Here is a 21,776-nt window from a genome sequence, read left to right as displayed (position 1 = left end):
CCCCATAAACCCCCTCAATGATTTCGATGCGGTCAACACACCTTCGTTAGGCATCAGATATGAAGCTTGTGGCCAAGTTTCATCAAAATTGTATGTTTGGTTCAAACGATAAATGACTGAAGTGTTTACAGACTCACTCACTTACCTACGGACACTGCTCGATCGCATATGCTCACCGGACTAAGATAGGTTTGGGTCCAGGTGAGATGAAAAAAAATAACCTCTTAAACTGAACAATCTCCTTTCTTTTGCAATTCCATGCTAAGATGCTAACCTATTGATTAACCCTCACCCCTATGGAGCTCAACTAGTCTACCAATAGCTGGTAGCTATTGTCACACAGCTGCAATGTCTGTTCAAGATGTCAGTTATTTTCCCTTTGCTATCATGTATGTGAAAACCTCTTTCCTCCCAATTTCCACTGAATCATTACAAAAATTTCCATAGCTATCCAGCAGTGAACAATAGAAAAAGGAAGCAGTGTGTTCACCACCTGCAATTTATTTTCCCGTTTACTGGCTGGATGCAGGCTCAACAAACCTGTGTTCGCATGTACACACATTTTAAGTTATTTTTATAAAGATATTGCAGGCTCTGACATGAGAATTGTTCACACAATTATTTTTTAGGGCCTTCATTAACAGAAATGACGACAGAAACTATTCGTGTAGTTACAAGAGTATGGGACTGATCAACGGAGCTCAGAAATAGCCTTAGACACCTTCGAGAGATAGGTTTGGGTTAGAGTCCCGTAGGAATAGCATCCCTCAGGAAACTGTTGTCTGCGGCTTTGCAGGCAAGATGTTGCATCACGGAGTACACTTTCATTTTGCAGACAATGTAAGCCTGCTGTGCCATCTGCTGATGCTCGTTTGTGATGTTAAAGTATGGCATCTTTTGAAAAGAATGTGCTGATGTGTGCCGATACAGCGGCCAAATTTCAAATCCCTGCCCTAATATTTCCATGAACGTCAGGCCTGCCGAACCTTTTTGTGAGAAGTTGTGCGAGTCTGTGTCTTCAGGGAGTACGAAACACGGAGGAGAAGAACAAGGATCACTGACTGTTGACCTCAACAGGAGATGGAGTAAGGTAATGAAGATTCTTGCTTCAGCACCATTCACAATGCATCATTGAGCCATTTTCTCCAAATTATCAATCATCAATAATCAAGTGTTATGTGGAAGGGTGGTGGACCCATAACTAAATAGTGGGAAGAATAGTCTGGACCGTATGACCACTTAGTTTGGTTGACTCCTATATCAGGGAAATTGGCAGAGAAAGTCATCTTATTACCTCCACCAATAGTGGAGGTTATGTTTTCACAACTGTCTGTGTCTGTCTGTCTGTTTGTCCGTTTGCGAACAAAATATCTCAAAAAGTTGTGGACGGATTCGGACGAAATTTGGCAAGGATGTAGCGTATGTGACAAGGAGGAAATGATTAGATTTCGGTGAAGATCCAGATTCGGATCCGGCTACTAGAATTTTAAAAGTGATTCTTCACCATTGAGAGATAGGGCCAAAAAGATACATAGCAGGATATCTCAAAAAGGTTGTGGACGGATTTGGACCAAACTTAGTGGGCCGGTTTGGTGTCTGACAAGGACGATTAGATTCGAATTTGGTGAAGATCTGAATACGGATTCGGATATGAGAATTATTTAATTTCTTAAGTGATTCTTCACCATTTGGAGATAGGGCCAAAAACTATACACAGCAAGATATCTAAAAAGAGTTATGGACGGATTTGGACGAAATTCGTTGGACATGTTGTGTGCGTGACAAGGAAGAATCTATTCAATTTTGGTGAAGATCCGGATCCAGCCAGTATAATTTTTTAAGTGATTCTTCACCATTGAGTGATATGGCCAACCAGGCGGAGGTATGCTCTCTACTGAGTGCCGTTCTAGTTTAATGTGCACTGAGGAGGCATGAGTGTTAACTTTGAGACAGAGAAAACCTTCTGTTTATGAGCGAGGACTTTGGTACAGGAAGGAGGAATTTTTAAAAAAAATTGCAATTTAGGAGAAAATAGCACAAACTGTTTGAATTGCGCACTGTAGGCCATGATGGTGAGGTTGGCTGAGGAGCCTACGGGAAGGGGCATAAGACTTTCTATTGAGGCCTCCCTGTGGGAAGGGACAGCCCAGAAGATTGCATGAAGGTGGTCCCAAAGTTTACGAGATTCGTGACTGCACTGTGCACGTCAGTTGTGGCATTTTCTTTCATTAACAGAAATAGGAGGCACTTTCCTGCCTCTTTCCTCCCGTGTTTTGCGCCGCCAAGTTCGGCTTCAAATTGGAGAAGTTCTTGGGATTTTGTGAATGGTAAAAAACAGTTAATTGAACGCAGTGTTAATTTGGTAAGCCCAGGGATCTTCAGGTGTAACAAAAGCTCCTGTCACAATAGGTGACATTCGTCAGACCCGTCAACGCGATACACGCTTTAAAGACACCTACGGATAATAAGAACACAGTATGGAGGAGAACAGAGAAGTTATAGTAAGAACAAAGTATGGAGATATTGAAAGGTTTGATATACGCAACTTTTGAAATGACATAATCCACCCCAGATTGCTCGGTATGCCTACACAGAAACCCCGAGTAACAAAGTAAATCGGGGCGGCCTGGTCATATTTCATGCCTCCCAGACAAGGATTGCAGAATGAAACGATAAAAAATTTTTCAAGAAGCCAAAACTACTTGTAAGCATACCTGCGAGAAAAGGGTTTGCCTCTGTACAATGAAACAGTTGGAGAACTTCCTGATCAACTCATCCAAAAAGACATATATCTAAATATTTCGAATGTTAGTTTTCTTTTGAAAAATTTTAACAAGTCAAGGAGAGAAAGCGTGGGGGGGGGGGGGGGGGTATAATATTTCTCTCTTTTAAGTTTGACCTCAAGTTGTTTTCTATGAACCAAACTTTGGGTGGCTAATTGGATAGAAATTAGTGGGCAATGTGAAGTGCACCATTGGAAAGAGCATGAGAAACGAAGTCGATTCAGCCCAATTTAGCTTTTTCCTTTGTTTTTGAAATTTCGATTTCCAAATGCTTTAATTTAAGTAGTTAAGGACCTATTACGTGATAAGACATAAAAACATGAAGTGGAGCATTTTTTAGTGCGCTACATTTACAGTGACATTGTGACCAGTCGGCATGGTGCGAATGTGGAGAGTAAAGAAATGCTGGGAATAGTACACCAGTTTTCCACTGTCAGAATAACTTTCCAGCAGTGAAGCAGAAGAGATGGAAAGTGGAAGGGTAGAGAGGTGGGGGCAGCACCCAATGAAGGCTTGCACGTACTCACGGCCTTGTGTTTCCACAAACTTTCCATGAGGGTTCATGTCCTGTAGGAAGACAAAGAAGAATGCGTTTTCCATTCTGCTTGTTTTGCATTTAACTCATTAGACACAGATGAGAATAAACATAGGCCAACAATGTTTGCGGAAGTTTTGAATAGATATCAGAAAACATGTAGAGTTCGTCGCTTTTTATAGCAATGCATTATGTTGTTGTTTCAATGATTTGCCTAACTACATCAAGGACGATAAAACCCTCTCAAAGGGTCATAAATTAGCCTGCAGGGTTTTAAACAACATTCTGATCATGACATGGTAATTCTCCTGAGATCTAACCCAGTTTCCAGAACCTTAGAATCCAAATTATAAATACTGTTGCTTGCCTGCAGAAAGATTTAAATCCACAGCTGCCTGGAAAGATTGCCTAGAGGTACACACATGCACCTAACCTCGGTTCGAATCTGGGCTCTGCAACAAACTGTCATCCTGGTGTCTCGCAGACAGAGCGAGGCAACAATGTTTGTGCCATTCCTCAGATGGACGTCAAACTTGTTATGAAAACCTAGACTCGGTGGCGTAATGGTTAAGAGTGTCTGCTCCAGGTCATATATATACATTATATATATATACAGTATATATATATTGTAACGGATTTGGGAAACCGTGCACTGTGTGTGTAATTCATTGTAAATATACACCCATTGTAAATAATGTAATGATTCCTGTAAATACCTCCATTCATGTAAAGATCAAAGGTCGTCCTTTGGTTAGTCCATCGCACACACATAGGCCATCATAGGACCTTCTAAATAGTTATTTCTTTATTCTGTGTTCAGTATAAGGCTCTGTTTTCCACTAGTTCATTTGCGTTGCATCGAATCAAATAAGACAGGCCCCCTTCAACCCCTTCATTTTTGCGACAGCGATCGCCATGCAAATGGGAGCAGATGCTCTTCTTTTCCGCATGGGGGCCGCCATTGAACACGAGGTTGGCTAAAGATCGTGAACCAAGGTATGGCTCTGTCAGCCGCTCATCGGGAGGTGGAGCCAGTGAGTCCTCGCCGGCCAACCCGAGCCGAGGTGAGGGACCGATAGGCGTGTCCTGGAGGCCGGCGGCTTGATCGCGACTCGCCTCATAAAACGAGGAGAGAGGGACTGCTTCATCAGATGAGTGAGGGACCACGAACCAAGAGTTCAGAGGGAGACGAAGCTGGCGTTCAAAGGTTGAAGTTCCAAGGTTCAGGCTGGAGTCAAGTTCCAAGGCAAGGACGTGAGCTGGAGCTGGGCTTGTCAAAGGAATAACAAGCTGTGCTGAAGCTGTGTCGATTGAAGGAGTTACCAAGCTGAGCCCACGCTGTGACAACGCAGCCGCGGAGCTGCGTCCCGCTGAGTCCCGAGGCCCCAAGCCGTTTCTCCTGCCTGGACCCACCCTTGCTGCCATCCCATGCCATCAATCCCTGGCATCCATCTACCCCATTCGTGTGGGTCTGCTCGTCGTCTGTCCTCTGTGTTGTCTGGGGTATAAGTTAAGCTTGTTTTAAGGATTGCACTGTGTCTTCTTCTTCTTCTGTAAGTTACTTTCGTTTCTTTCCCTCTCCTTTGGTTTCTTTGGTTGTGTAAATAATAATAATAAATATCTGTTCCCCCTTATTCTTGGGTTTTCATTCACATCCGATCGTCTTTGTGATTTCCCCCATTGAGTACCTGTGGTGCGATTTCGGCCAACGCTTTATAATCGGGTTTAGTTTTTGCTAATGGCTCGAACTTCGGACTGCGAACCCGCTCGGCAAATACCATCTAGAACCGTGGTTCGAGCAGAACTTATTCCCTCGTTCCCGGCTGGCAGTAGTAATTAGGTACGTAGCGAACCCCTAGGCCTAACAAACCCTACCTACCGTCGGTCCGGGAAGGACATTGTAGCTTCGAGGACTCACGTCGGTCAGTGACAGACAAGGGGCTAACCCCCCCCCCCCCCCCTTGGTAAGGGGAGAAGGCCGACGTTGAGATCCGTAACAATATATATATATATATTGTTACAGATCGCGGCTTAGATGTTATGATGGGCCGAGCGGATGGTCCAACCGCGACCTAACAGGATCCCCAATTGGCCCGACTCCCCCAACGTTGACCAGATCGCACCACAGATATTCAATCGGGAAACCTCTAAAGCGACCGAAAGAGAAGGAAAAGAGAAGAAGACAGAGTACGGAGGAAGAACAGATTTATTATACACACACAAGCAAAAAGAAGGAGCGACCAAAATTATTTACAAGCAATGGATGGAAGAAGCAGTCACACAGTGAATCGTTAACTTATACTATTCAATTTACTTAACCCCAGGACAACAATTAGGACAGACGACGTTCACACTTACATGGGGGATATTGCAGGCAGGTATGGCTTGAGGTGGATTGCTGGAGAGGGACGCAGGGTCGGAGGCAGCAGCTCTCAATTCCTCGCGTTTTTGGCGGGAAAACCCTCGGCCGCGTATCCGCTGCCGATGCTGTAGACGTCACGCGCTGGCTCGGTCACACCTGTTCCTCTCCTTCTGGTGGAGCCGTCTCCCTCCTCTCAGCGCGTCTCTTTAAAGCTGGTTTCCTCTCCAAGTATCTCTCCTTTTCGGTTTGGAGCGTCTCTCATCTCACAGCTCACAGCTCACAGCTCACATGTCCTCTCTCATGTCATCTCCCGGTCATCTCCCGAAGCAGTCCCTTCCAGTCGCTTTTATTACTCCGGGCGGAATCAAGCCGCCGGCTGCGAGGGCACGCCTACCGGGTCGCTCACCGCGGTGCTGATTGGCTGTTAGGGCTGTCCGATTTCCCCCCTTGATCATGACGACGTGCCACGCCTGTGAGTTGGCGGCTCCTACCCCCCTCTTCTCCGAGATGAGCACATGGGCAATGGCGGCTTGCGGGATTGAACACCACTCGCACCGCTTTTGAAAGGAACTTTGGAGAGCGGAGATGATTGGGGAAATTGGAAGGGCCTACGCTTATTTCGTTTGATACAATGCAGAGTCAATCTAGTGGGAAACACATATTTAGCCTACATGGAATAAGGAAATACACTATTTAAAAAGATATATCGTGGCCTGTGTGTAAGTTTCATGGAATTAACTAGGACGGCTGCGACCATTATTTACATTACGAGGGTGTTACACACAACAAAACCATACTTTTCACATTCGTTACACTTCCTCCAAAATTGTTACACTTCTCAAAAACCGTTACACCTCTCAAATTCGTTACACTTCTCAAAACCGTTACACTGCACCCTCCTTTCTCCAGGCCCGGCCTCGGGCCTACAAAACTTTAACTTAGTGTGACACGTAGGTGTAATTCCCTCTACAATTAACCTGACCCTGAGTGTGACAATCTTAAAACACCAATAAATATGTCACCCTGCTGCATTGCACCCTGTCTAACAGATTTGCGCCCACAGGATAACCGAATTACGGAATTGTTTTCAAACTATACATTTACGGTGGGGAGCATTATTTACAGTAACGTTATTTCTTATTTACAACGCAACCCAGGACCTGTGTTTTTTTTTTTTTTTTTTTTTTTTGTTAGGGAACAAGAAAAAGAAATTCCTGTTGGGAGGGAGGAGACAGCACGCATTGCATCGATGCACCAGTACCAATACCACCAAAGCACCCAAAAGCACCAAAAGCACCACAAAGCACCACAAAAGCACCTCTCGGTGCACAGTCACCACGGTTCATAATAAACACAACAAAACAACTGGTGGTGGTCTTCTCTTTCTCTGCTGGGCCGATGTTCTTCCCGACGTCTTCTGGCTTCATGCGGCCTACTTGGAAATAATAAAAAGCACAACTTGTGTTCGTTTTTATTTAGGGCCTCAGGGGCCAACTAAGGGTGGTCCACCTGTTTGGCATAGGTGCCACCTTACCGAGGTCCGCAAGCAAGATTCCCTGGCCACTATGGCCGGTCTCCAACAGAGGTGCCCTGCCCCAGAACCTGGGGTCCATCAAGTGGTACTTGGCCGCAGAACAGCGGTCCATAAAGTGGTACATCAACGCAATGCATGCTGGTTCTGGGAATCTCGTGCGCACAATGGCCACCTCACGCACGCTCCCCTCAGCACCCAATGGCGCACAGGTCATGTGGGAGACAAAAGAGACAATTGAGCGAGGGGTAAGGTCACAAGGGTACACATCAATAAGGCAATGCAAGGCGAAATGCGTACGGAGGGCGAAGTGAGAAAGCTCGTCCCTACCGTACGTCACCCCCCTGTCACCTACACTACCCTTACCCTTACCCCATATTTACAAAATCTACCCATTTACAAATTCGTCACTACTGTCACGTCTTCCCCATATTTCTCCTATACCAAATTCGTCTCCACAATCCCTCGACTTCAAAATTTGCCATCACCAAATTCATCATCAATCCTCATAAGGAGGAAGAGATGGAATTACGCACAATGTCACACCCACGTCATGATGCGTCTCACAATCCAAAACATTTGCATCAAAAATAATTAAACATGGCATGGTGCGGAGTACCTGTCACCTCAGGTGAGTGGATGCAGATGGTGCGAGGAGATCCTTCATCCTAACTATCCTCTAAATGATTTTAACACACTTTACACTACCCGGGGTCTCTCCCTGCCAATCCATTGGCCAACTTACACTATGGGTTCTAATAACCAATTCCCATTGACCAAACTGTGGTGCTTCTCAATTTGGGGTCTCACTCCCCCGATTCATCTCCCGGTGCCCTCGCACAATTTCTGGGCTGCGACGTGTAGCTCTCCCAGCAGGTCTACCCACCTGCGCACCTCCACCACTGCAGTTGCCACCCGAGCTTACCTAGCTCCTCACCCTAACCTAACTAACTGGGGAAGACCCCTCCTGGCTCTGTCACCCCACTCGGTGCCCTCTGGCACTGGGCTACCCGGATCCGTCCTCCGGATCCTCGGGCCCCATCCACAACAACTACTACCGGCTCCCAGAGCCCACCTGCGGCCTCACCTGGCCGACATCCTCACAGTGGTGGAGTGCCCAAACCAACTACACACACTAACAGGCTACACGCCCAGCCATTTCCACAACACTAATGCACCCATCCAAAGACCATTCTTTCACCCGCACCACAGATGCCAATATCCAACCACAATTTACCTGTACCCTCTACCTAACACTTACACTACCCGCCCCGGGTATCCGTGATGGGGGTCCCCTCTTCCCCCATTCACACCTTCGCACCATCCACTCCACTCCACAATTTCCACCATACTCACTCCACGACCATCCATTCCAATACTCCATACCATTTATTCCATACACCTGTCCTCCATACCAGTTGTTGCACACCTGTGCACTCACACCTGGTGCCACCTGCACCCTCCTTTCTTCCTGGACCATTTGGTCAACACAACACGCAATCACCACTACTCCCTCATACACTGCTCCACACACCTGTTCAGTTGCACACCTGTGCAATCACACCTGTTCAATCACACCTGTTCAATCCTCATACACACGGCATCATCTCATCTAACTACTCCCCTCTGAAACATGCGCTTCCCAGTCGTCCCTTTAAACTATTGCGCTCCCACGTCATTATCATCCACCCTAAACTACCTGCGTCCCCACTACAGGTATCAGTCACTAACTAATCTTAACGTCACCTAATGTCATCTTCTAGGGCCCTACACACGATATACCCTAACCCTCCCGGGCTAGTTTTCACTGCCATCAACCCCATAAGCTAGTGCTCCTTTGCCCCCCCCCCTTTTGTGAGGGATGACAGAGTTGCCATCCCACCACATCGGGGAGGTCCCACTATCAATTTTGCTCGTCCAAATCCAACAAATCAAAAATTTGCCATTGACTGCTAATCACCGTACCAATCATCAAATTTTGCCTTTTTCTAATTTTGGGTCCAAAACACTAGCCTCATCACCCGTCTACTTATTAGATCCTCTCGGTGCGCCAATTCACGTCTACAGCCCGGCTTCGTACAGCCGAGCAATGAACGCGGGTTCTTTTGTGCCAGCGGCTGGATACGTCCCGCATTCGGGGCAGTGACGGGGGCTTACCCGGCCCGAGATCCCACGCACCACCTCGGCGTGGAGCCATCCAATGTCCCGATCTCGACCTGCCAGCATGTCTCAATAGAAAGTGGTCGCCATGACGACCCTTCCTATCGGGCTGCCCGCTCCGCCTAGTGGAGCCCGGACGCGGCCGTTCCAAGCGAGGCCCAGCGTGGATCGCGTACGGCAGTCCTTTCGAACCCGCCGTGGCTCGGATCCCCGCTGGTTCTCGCGGCACGCGAAGCCCGGCACGCACCGAGGGCCCGATTCGGCTAAAAGTCGCTCTAACCGCTAACCCGGTTACCGTCGATGCCTCACCTGCATGGTTACACGCATACGCTACCTCTTTCTTGCTCATACATCCAGCCGTCTCCATGCTCCTCGTACCTTTCCTTACACACCTCGGTACACTCATTCCGCTCACAGACTTGGTCACACACCTGACCACCGAACACCTTGGCACACATTCGTCGCTCGCACACCTCACCAACACACCTCTTCGCGCCCCTTCCTCGGTCACCTCCTCTGTGACCATCACAGGTGTGCTTTCACTCGCACACCCAACCACGTGCCTCACGACCAACTCAAGTGTGCATTCCCACACCCGCTCTACCATTCCAGGTGTGCATCCTTCCATTCCAGGTGTACATCCTCGCTCCCCTGTCACAACCAACTCACGCTCCTTGTCACTCTCACTACTTTCACCTCCATTCTTGACAGCGCACTCACCCTTACTCTCGACAGCACACTCCTTCCTCATGCACCCGTCCGTTACACACCTTTCTCGCGCACACTCTTGCGCACACTCTCCCGTTACATCCTCTGTAACGCTCACCACAGGTGTGCATTCTCCCTCACTCTTGACAGCACACTCTTTCCCCATGCACCTGTCCGTTACACACCTTTCTCGCACATCCTCTTGCGCACACTCTTTCGTTACTTCCTCCGTAACACTCGCCACACCGCGCTTCCATGTGCTCCCTCGCACACGCGCTACGACTGACTCACTCTCGACGGCACACTCACTCCTCGGCGTGCACTTTTTCCTCACACACCCCATGGTCGGACATTCTCGCACACCTCTTTTTTCGCACACCAGACCTGTCGCACACTTCACCAACGGCCTTTCACGAACACCCGGATCCAAACCAATCCCCAAGCCGACTGAAGCTTTCCTCACATCATATACATTGCCACTCACCTCCGTACCTCGTCGTCGCACCTCCTTTGCCACCTGCAAACTCTTTATTTGGTTAGTGAGCATCACATCTTGAGTTGAGCACCGACCTTGCACATATTCCATCACCTCCTCCTGGATTTCTCTTTTAGTTTCTGTCCGTCCCTACTTAATTTCACTCACCTCTTCTTCCACTTCCTCTAATTTTCGCTTCACCTCTCTTATTTCCCGGTGCGTCTCCTCAAGTTCGTCCTCTAAGGCTACCGTGACCGTCTCTATGTGCATCCTCACCTGCCGGTCCTTTGTCTCCATTATCTCTGTCACCTCGTCCACCCTCATTGTCAGTCCCTCACGTACCATCTGACATTCCTTTTGTGTTACTATTAATTCGTTTTTAATGTCTTTTTGTGTCGCCTTTAACCCTCCTAGTACCGCAGTGTTCCTTTGAACCTGCTCCACTAACTCCGTCTGTCCCTCTCTCAGCTGTTCCACCTCCACAGTCAGATCTTCTATGCCCCCCTGTAACCTAGCCGTATTATTCCTCACCTCTTTCTCCATACGCTTCTCACCTCGCTTTACCTCCTCGCGTAGCCCCGAGACCTCCTCACTTACACCTCGTCGTATCTCCTCCATCTCTTTTGTAGATGCCACCCTCATCTGTCCCAATTCATCCCTCTGAGCATCCAGTTTACTTTCTAACCCGATTTGCACCTCCTCTATCTGGTTCCCCATTCGTTTGATTTCCCTGGCAGATTGTTCCCCTATTTCCCGCAATTTGTCCTCCATCCTATTTTCTAACCCCATTAACCCATTTTTCACCTCTTTTATCCCGTTGTCTAACCCCTCAAAATTTTTGTCTAACTTCCCAAATTTCTTGTCTAACCCCTCACCGGTACCCCTCGCTTCATCCCTCATTACCCCCAATTGCTCACTCTGAGCCCTCGCTTCGTCTCTCATTACCCCCATTTGGCCCTCCAATCGCTCACCCAATCGCTCACTATTAGCCCTTGCTTCGTCCCTCATTTTGTCCATAAGGGCCCCGATTTGTAGCAACAAAAGGTCCGAATCCAACGGCGGCGCTGCTACGGTCGCGGCCGCGGCAAAATTTGGTGCCGCTACACCCACGTGCGCGAGGACGCCATTTTGCGCGCCTGAAGCCTCGTGCGCGAGGACGCCATTTTGTGCGTCTGATACCCCCTCAACCGCCTCCTCATTGCTCTCCTCCTCCCTTTCTTCCCCTAAGTCCTGGGTTACCCCTAACCCGTCTATCTCCCCCACCGACATCCGATCGCCTTGATTGTCCATGGCGCGATCTCAAAATTCGGGTTTTATTAAACAAAATTTCGGCAGCTCGTAATTTTGACCAAAATTTTTTTTTTCTACACCTCTTAAAAATTTGGTTCGGGCCTCGAATCCCACTCCCAGACACCAATTGTTACAGTAATAACACAATTGGTGTCCAAAATTTGGGCTAAATAAATTTAGTCCCAGGTTCGAATCCCACTCCTGACACCAATTGTTACAGATCGCGGCTTAGATGTTATGATGGGCCGAGCGGATGGTCCAACCGCGACCTAACAGGATCCCCAATTGGCCCGACTCCCCCAACGTTGACCAGATCGCACCACAGATATTCAATCGGGAAACCTCTAAAGCGACCGAAAGAGAAGGAAAAGAGAAGAAGACAGAGTACGGAGGAAGAACAGATTTATTATACACACACAAGCAAAAAGAAGGAGCCACCAAAATTATTTACAAGCAATGGATGGAAGAAGCAGTCACACAGTGAATCGTTAACTTATACTATTCAATTTACTTAACCCCAGGACAACAATTAGGACAGACGACGTTCACACTTACACGGGGGATATTGCAGGCAGGTATGGCTTGAGGTGGATTGCTGGAGAGGGAGGCAGGGTCGGAGGCAGCAGCTCTCAATTCCTCGCGTTTTTGGCGGGAAAACCCTCGGCCGCGTATCCGCTGCCGATGCTGTAGACGTCACGCGCTGGCTCGGTCACACCTGTTCCTCTCCTTCTGGTGGAGCCGTCTCCCTCCTCTCAGCGCGTCTCTTTAAAGCTGGTTTCCTCTCCAAGTATCTCTCCTTTTCGGTTTGGAGCGTCTCTCATCTCACAGCTCACAGCTCACAGCTCACATGTCCTCTCTCATGTCATCTCCCGGTCATCTCCCGAAGCAGTCCCTTCCAGTCGCTTTTATTACTCCGGGCGGAATCAAGCCGCCGGCTGCGAGGGCACGCCTACCGGGTCGCTCACCGCGGTGCTGATTGGCTGTTAGGGCTGTCCGATTTCCCCCCTTGATCATGACGACGTGCCACGCCTGTGAGTTGGCGGCTCCTACCCCCCTCTTCTCCGAGATGAGCACATGGGCAATGGCGGCTTGCGGGATTGAACACCACTCGCACCGCTTTTGAAAGGAACTTTGGAGAGCGGGGATGATTGGGGAAATTGGAAGGGCCTACGCTTATTTCGTTTGATACAATGCAGAGTCAATCTAGTGGGAAACACATATTTAGCCTACATGGAATAAGGAAATACACTATTTAAAAAGATATATCGTGGCCTATGTGTAAGTTTCATGGAATTAACTAGGAGGACGGCTGCGACCATTATTTACATTACGAGGGTGTTACACACAACAAAACCATACTTTTCACATTCGTTACACTTCCTCCAAAATTGTTACACTTCTCAAAAACCGTTACACTTCTCAAATTCGTTACACTTCTCAAAACCGTTACAATATATATATATATATATATATATATATATATATATATATATATATATATATATATATATATATACAGACACGTGAAAAAGTAAGTACACCCCATGTAAAGTTTTGACTTTTTCAACATATTTCAACATACAGCTATTTGATCTTCATTTCAACAATATTGAAAGATAAAGGTGATATAATATTACAAATATCATGAAACATTTACATTTTGTAGTCCATTGTATAATTTAAACAAACATAAATGCAAATTCCGCATGTGGAAAAAGTAAGTACACCCTTGGCTCTCACAGGTGGTATTGCCCCCTTTGGCAGAAACAACCTCAAGTAGGCGTTTCTTATAACTGTCTACCAGTCTCTGACATCGACTGGGAGAATTTTTTGCCCACTCCTCCATGCAGAATTCTTTCAGGTGTGCGATGTTTGAGGGGTTTCTTGCATGCACAGGTCGTTTCAAATCCCCCCACAACATCTCAATGGGATTTAGATCCGGGCTTTGACTTGGCCATTCCAGAACCCTCCATTTCTTTCTTTTCAGCCATTCCTTGGTGGATTTACTGGTATGTTTGGGGTCATTGTCATGTTGCAAGGTCCACCTTCGGTTGAGCTTCAACTTTCCGACAGATGGCCTCACATTATCCTCAAGCACCCTCTGGTACAATGAAGAATTCATAGTGGATTCTATGATGGTGAGCTGCCCAGGCCCTGATGCAGCAAAGCTGCCCCAAACCATAATATTTCCACCACCATGCTTTACAGTTGGTATCAGGTTCTTGTGGTCAAATGCTGTCTTTGGTTTTCGCCAAACATGTCTTCTGGTACTATGGCCAAATAGCTCTACCTTTGACTCATCTGTCCAGAGCACATTGTTCCAGAAGTGCTGGTCTTTGCCTAGGTGTTCATTGGCAAACTTAAGTCTTGCCCTGATGTTCTTTCTGGACAGCAAAGGTTTCCTCCTGGCACACCTCCCATGTACGAGTAGATCAAATTTGTGCAGCCTCTTTCTAATGGTAGACTCGTGCACTTTGACATCAGCAGTGGCAAGACCTACCTGTAGGTCCCGTGATGACATTCTGGGGTTCTTAGAGACTTCTTTCAGCATCTTGCGTTCTGCTCTCAGGCTGAACTTGCTGGGGCGGCCTGGCCTGAACAAGTTGGCTGTTGTTTGGAATCTTCTCCACTTGTGGATGATCCTCCGGACAGTCAAATGATTGATTTCAAATTGTTTGGAGATCTTTTTAAATCCCTTCCCAGACTCGTAGGCATCTATAATCTTCTTTCTGAAGGCCTCAGAGAGCTCTTTTGATCTTGGCATGGTGACGCCACACACTTCAACAACAAAGAATAAACCAAACTAAATGTCTGAGGTTTAAAAAAAGACAGATTCCTCCAAGATCCTCTCTAACGATGTTCTCATCATTTGCACCTGAGCTGGTGCACCTGATTCTAATTTTAGGTGTTTGAAGTAGTGATAAATGTAGGGGTGTACTTACTTTTTCCACATGCGAAATTTGCATTTATGTTTATTTAAATTATACAATGGACTTCAAAATGTAAATGTTTCGTGATATTTGTTATATTATGTCACCTTTATCTATTAATATTGTTGAAATGAAGATCAAATAGCTGTATGTTGAAATATGTTGAAAAAGTCAAAACTTTACATGGGGTGCACTTACTTTTTCACATGACTGCATATATATATATATTTTTTTTTATTTTATTTTATATATACAGTGAAACCTTGACTTACGAGTTTAATTCGTTCTGTGACCGAGTTCGTAACTCAATTTGCTCGTTTCTCAAATTAAATTTCCCCATTAAAATGAATTGAAATGCTATTAATCCGTTCCAGCCCCCCAAAAACCACACCAATTTTTTTTGTTACGTGTTTTTAAATAAGAAAAATGTAATTTATAAATAACAAATAATGTATAAACAAGCATGACCTCGTATATACTGTACATAATAAAAGAGAATGTAAAGAAATAAACTGGTTCTATTAAGTGTATTTACCTTGAAGATCAGACGAAGATGCTGGCGGAGGTGGAGGAGATAACTTTTGCCTTTTTCGCCACACTTTCCTCGCTTTCACTTGCAGGGCGTTTCAATAAAAACCTGTCCAAGGAGGTTTGTTTCTTCCTCCCTTTCAAAATGTTTCGAAAATGAGTGAGGCAAGTGTCGTTACAAAGCCTACTGGCTTTGAATGACTCTTCCGATGCCTCGTCCGTTGATGTTCCCGCCGTCTGCTGCACCAAATCCCCGTAAATGTCTCGTGCCTTCTCACAGATGATGCTCTCGGTCACGGTATCTCCTGCGAGCTGCTTCTCCGTCAACCACACAAACAACAACTTCTCCATCTCTTCATGGACAGAGGTCCAGAGCTTTGAAATAATCTTAACACCCTTGGCTGGCGTTATAGCCTTTATCGACTCCTTCTGCTTCAAAATCGTACATATCGTAGAAGTACTACGATCGTACTGCCTCGCCAAGTCAACAACACGCACACCTCGCTCATGTTTTTCGACGATTACGTGTTTTATATCCAAGCACATCAGCCTTTTCTTCTTCTCAGCACTGCCCTTAGCACTCAATTTCTTAGGACCCATGGTTAAAACTAAGAAATTTTCCAAAATAAACAAAATGCGAAAACAAAGCAACAGCGATACGGCAAAGATGCTTGCACGGCAAGATAACCACGTGAACTGAACGCTCGCTGGGCCACCTAGTGGCGGGTGGCATAAGCTCGCTCGCTCGTAACTCAGATCTCGGCTCGCATCACAAAGCAAAAAATCGACCGAGCGACGGCTCGTATCTCGGAAAACTCGTAAGTTGGTGCACTCGTAAGTCAAGGTTTCACTGTATATATATATATAAGGTAGGACACACAGCCTTTCTAAATTTGGTAGCACAGCCTTTGGACAAAATAACTGCAGTCGAGCACTTCCTATAGCCATGAATGAGCTTCCTCCACCTCTCTACTGGCAGTTTGGCACACTCCTCTTGTGCAAACTGCTCCAGTTCTCCGGGATTTGAAGGGTGCCTTCTCCCAACTGCTGTTTTCAGATCTCCCCAAAGGTGTTCAATGGGATTTATATCTGGACTCATTGCTGGCCACTTCAATACAATCCAGCGTTTTGTCTTGAACCATTCCTGTGTGCTTTTTGAAATGTGTTTGAGGTCACTGTCCTGCTGCAAGTCACATGACTTTCGCCGGAGACCCAGCTTTCTGACACTGCGTTGAACATTGTGCTCCAAAGGCCTTGGTTATCTCCTGATTTCATGATGTCATGTACACATTCATGGTACCCAGTGCCAGAGGCAGCACAGCAACCGCAAAACATCACTGAATCACCTCCATGTTTGACTGTAGGGAAGATGTTATTTTCTTTGAAGGCTTCATTTTGTTTTCTGTAAACATAGAGATGATGTGCTTTCCCAAAAAGCTCTAATTTGGTCTCATCTGTCCACAGGACGTTCTCCCAGAAGGAATTTCGCTTGTGCAGGTATGTTTTGGAAATTCGAGATGGGCTTTCCTTTGTGTCTTTCAACAGCAGTGGGGTCGTCCTGGGTCTCCTTTCATTGAGTTGGCGACGAATGGTGCGAGTTGCAACGGTCGTACCTTGTGTCTGAAGGTCAGCTTGAATCTGTTTGGCAGTTGATCGTGGTGCTTTCTCCACCATTAGAACAATCCTTCACTGCAATCTTTGATCAGGTTTTCTCTTGCAGCTACGTCCAGAGAGGTTGATTGCAGTGCCATGGGCCTTAAACTTCCTGATAACATTGTGTACGGTGGACACAGGAACATCAAGGTTTCTGTAGATGGACTTTTAGCCTTGAAATTGTCCATGCTTGGCTGCAATCTTGCATCTGACCTCCTCAGATAATTACCTGATTTTCTTTCTTTTCTCCATGCTCATTGTGGTACACACTGACATAAAACAGCAGAATGACTTCATTTCTCTATTCAAACTGGGTGAATGAGTGATTTTTATATTGCAAGCACCTGCAACTCACCACAGGGGAGTTCAATTCCAAAGTAAATGTGAATCACCTGCTTGAAATCGAATTATTTCTAACAACTTCTAAAAGGTGCCAATAAATATTGTCCGGGCCATTTTAGGATTCCTGTGTGGAATAAGCAAAGATTTAGTAATTTTTTCACCTTTTTTGTTTTGTTCCACTGCAAACCAAAGAAATACGTATGTGGATACCAAAAGATTTTTTTATTTCAATAATTTTCTGGAAGAAATGGTGCATTATTTGAAAAAAGTGCAAGGGTGCCAATATTTTTGGCTACGACTGCGTTTATACATATATATATATATATATATATATATATATATATATATATATATATATATATATATGTATATATACACAGTATATATATATATATATATACATTATTCAATAGCAAAGAAAAAGGGACGAGAAGCAGAAACTTCGCTTATTCTACGCCTTATGACGATTACTATGGATAAACATCACATGGGCCCAGCACACTTTCACGGTGAAGGGGGGGAATGAACAATGAACGTGGGGAACCTGATAGCATAAAGGCTACGATGCTCCGGATACCTCTCCTCGCGGCGCCAACCGTCCCGTTGTTGCCACTGAGAAGCACGAGCACGTAACGACGATCCCAACACGGACTGGCAGAGTGAGGTCGAGGGTAAGCACGCCAGAATGACCCAGGCCAAGAGAGGACCACACGTGCCAGGCCAACAATCCAGGCCCCAAGAGTGGAGCACACATGCCCAGCGAACACAGCAGTGTCAGACAGGCCCGGAGCCGACCAAGAGACAGGCCCAGAATGTAGCAATCTTTCAGACACGTGGTGAGGGCACAGGAGAGAGGCCCAGAGTGGAATAACGCAGGTGTAGAGGCCTGCGAGAGGGAGACCAGCCAAGAGCACAAAATGTCCACGTGCTGAGTGGGGCAAGAAAGAGAGAGAATCAATCTCTTCAAAATCCCTTTGTTCACCCTCCAAGGGGGAGGGGGAATCTTGGAGGTCTCCTGGCTCCCGATTGGTGGAGCCCGTTACTCTGCCCACAAGCTCCCCTACAGTAACTTTCACCCTGATTGGTGGGTTTCTGAACCTGGATACCATGGTGTCCATTGGAGCCTGGTGCCATATCCCTTATGAGTAGAGGACCAGCTTTCCTTTCCCCCACGCATAAAGACATACTAACCTGAAATAAGGGGAAGGGGCTAAGATAATGGTCTGCTATGAAATAACTATTCCAAGGGACCTGTATGGTGATTCCCATTACTTTTTAGTGGTTTCCCAAAACCACAACAACATGTATGTATATAATATTGTTGCGGATATGAGGATTGCATTTTTTTTTATTGGGTTGTATTGTGGTAAATTGCTGTGTAACATTGGTTGAATATGGCCCCTCCTGCCTCCAGAGTTGTGTAAAGGTAAAAAGGGCGTCCCGGTAGTTATTCCATGAAACACCACATTGAAGGACACAATAAAACCCTTGTTCAGTAGCTTATATCTTATTATGTGTTTTAGAGTAAGGCCTTGTCTTCCATTAGAATGACACTCCATTGCACCGAATCAATTAAGAATAGCTCCCCTTCAATAATTCCATTTCCCAGCCAAACTCTCCATCTGTGGGTAAAGCAGTTCACAAGCGTGGGGTGCACGCCCTCTCATTTCGCTGCGATAGTGAATATGTGCTCCGTGCTCGGTTTGAACAGGAGGGGCGGGGTCGCCAGGGAGAGGCAAGCCCAGGGCGCGCCACGAAGGGCGGGGCTGTTCAGCCCCATGCCCAAATAAGGAAACAAGCCCGTGGCTCGCCACAAGGGGCATGCCGTCGGCGCCATGCCCAAATAAGGAGACAAGCCCGTGGGATTACCATACAAGGTCACGAAACAGAGCACGGGGGGGGGGGGGGGGGGGGGAGGGCGGTACCGAAACCGAAGAGGGCGTGTCAGACCCGCGCTGAAGGTTTGGACAGAAGGGTGCCACACTCGCTGGGACAAGCGACACGAGAGATACGGCAGATGAGTCCAGGTGCGTAAGAGGGTCAGCAGTCCACCGGGAGAGAGTTCAGAGTTGCACCGGAGTTGCGTGAGAGATACGAAAAGCCTTTGACAAAGAGCCGCTTCAACCAGCCCCGTTTCAACCCGCCGAGTGACCCTGCTGGCGTGCGCTGTAAAGCCGAATACAAGGAGCTGCCGGCGTGCGCTGTAAAGCCAAATACAAGGAGCTGCCGGCTCCTCGCTTCCCGCCCGGAGTGGACCTGCTCGCTGTGCCCTGTGATCCCACCTGCTCATCCCTCCAAACGATTCCTACCCTTCCATCCATTTGCGTACGTGAGTTTGTTCTGTTCGTGCAATCCTGGGTAGTAAACTAAGTCAGTATAAGCTAGTAATTTGCACTGTGTTACCTGCTTTTTCATGTCCGCTGTAAATACCCGTGACTGCTCTTTTTGCTTATGTGTGTGTAGATAATAATAAACCCCGTTACTCTTCTGTACGTCTTCTTCTTCTTCCTCTTTGCATCCGTCATCTTAGTCTTTTCCACATTGAATATCTGTGGCGCGATACGGCCAACGTTTGGGTGAATCGGGTTTCGTCGGGGAACAACTGTTCAGTCGCGGAGCCTCCGCTCGGCAAACATACTATCCTTAACCGCGCAACCGTAACAATATGTATATATATTTGGGGTCTCTTTGGGACCCCAAAGGTTGGGGTCTCTTATCCTCCCCCATCCAAAACCTTGATCTTTTCTACCCCCTTCTTTGCCTCCTGCCCCCAAGCCCTCTCCCTCCCACACTTCTCCCTGCTCTCAAATGTTGTGGTTGTGTGCTTCCCCTTCTCTCCCCATCTTGTCTTCCGCTCCCTCTTTTTGTATATTTTGTTTGGTTGATTTGTTTGTGAAATAAATGTTAGCTCTTTCACGAGCCTCGATTCAGTATACAAATATATATATGTATATATATGTATATATATATATATATATGTATATATATATATATATATATATATATATATATATATATGATCAAGGCACCTCCTAGCTTTAATGGTGAGCACCAGCCACGAGTTATGTCTCACACGGTAAATACCGCATAACCCGCAAGGAACCAACAGCCTGTCTGCCACACAGACCATCGTTCCCACCAGTGCAAACCAAAACCAGGGGGTGCGGTGCGATCGGCGGGGATAATAATCAACGAACATAACAGCGTGACGAGCGCTGTCCCGATCTCCTGTGGACCGAAGTCCTAGACCAAAGCGTCACCTCCGACCCAAAGGGTCTTCTGGAGGCTTCAGCCCGGCCACTCTGTCAACAGACAGAGATTTAGCCAATGTTTGATGTTTAGCCAATGGGGACCAATGAATAAATCTCTGTCTGTTGACAGAGTGGCCGGGCTGAAGCCTCCAGAAGACCCTTTGGGTCGGAGGTGACGCTTTGGTCTAGGACTTCGGTCCACAGGAGATCGGGACAGCGCTCGTCACGCTATGTTCGTTGATTATATATATATATATAAATATATATATATATATATATATATATATATATATATATATATATATATATATATATAAATATATATATATATATATATATATATATAAATATATATATATATATATATATAAATATATATATATATATATATATATTGTTATAGATCGCGGTTAGATGTTATAGACCGAGCGGTGGTGTAAGACCGCGACCTAACAAAACTCACCCGATTCACCCAGACTTTGGCCGTATCGCACCCCAGCTGCTCAATGAGGGAAAAGACGAAAACGACGCAATGCAAAGAGGAAAACGAAGGCAAAGAAAGGTTTGGAAATACGACTGAATTTATTGACTATTTACACACAAGCAAAAAGAAAGCAGTCACGTTTATTTACAAGCACATAAGACGCAGGTGACACAGGGAAAATACTAGCTTATACAGACTTAATTAACCCAGGACAGAACAAACAAAAGACACTGACTCACGCGGGGAATTGCAGGAGGTGGATGGCTGGAGGTGAACGTTTGGTGGAGCCAACGCGGAGCTTGGTGGAGCTGAACGCTTGGTGGAGCCAACGCGGAGCTTGGTGGAGCTGAACGCTTGGTGGAGCTGAACGCTTGGTGGAGCCAACGCGGAGCTTGGGGGATTGGTGTGACGGGTTCTCTCTCCTTCCTTAGTCCCACCCAGTCCAACAACTTCCTCTCTTGCTTCAGGACTCTTTCTCTCTCTTTCTTGGTCCCTCACTCTTTACCACCGACTCCTCACCGCAACCAACGCAACCACTTGACCACCACCTCTACTGACTGACTCTTCACCCCTCTGCACTTGACGACCGACTCCCAACCAACTCAGACCAACTCAAAGTCCAACTCCAGGCCTTTCTGTCTTCTGCTCTCCTCTGTAAAAACGCATCTCCTTCTGGACACGCCCTTGCCTTGGGTTATATAGGCCCCCGCCCCTCAACCTTTGCGACCCTCCCCGATCGCTCTT

At 46.6% G+C, this 21,776-nt stretch overlaps 1 long non-coding RNA gene across 1 annotated transcript in view; it reads right to left on the bottom strand.

Annotated features, from left to right (window-relative positions):
* Positions 1-21,776, bottom strand: part of LOC137434055 (uncharacterized) — a 266,399-nt gene that overhangs the window by 221,447 nt on the left and 23,176 nt on the right. The window contains exon 2 of the long non-coding RNA XR_010985780.1: positions 3,307-3,350. This is a non-coding gene — a long non-coding RNA (uncharacterized LOC137434055). The remainder of the gene's footprint in view (positions 1-3,306; positions 3,351-21,776) is intronic.

Source organism: Myxine glutinosa, chromosome 10, assembly GCF_964187855.1.
Source record: "Myxine glutinosa chromosome 10, kmMyxGlut1.1, whole genome shotgun sequence".
Classification (NCBI taxonomy): domain Eukaryota; kingdom Metazoa; phylum Chordata; class Myxini; order Myxiniformes; family Myxinidae; genus Myxine; species Myxine glutinosa.
The sequence above is the reverse complement of the archived record's forward strand: the minus strand, read 5'-3'. Positions and strand labels throughout refer to the sequence as shown.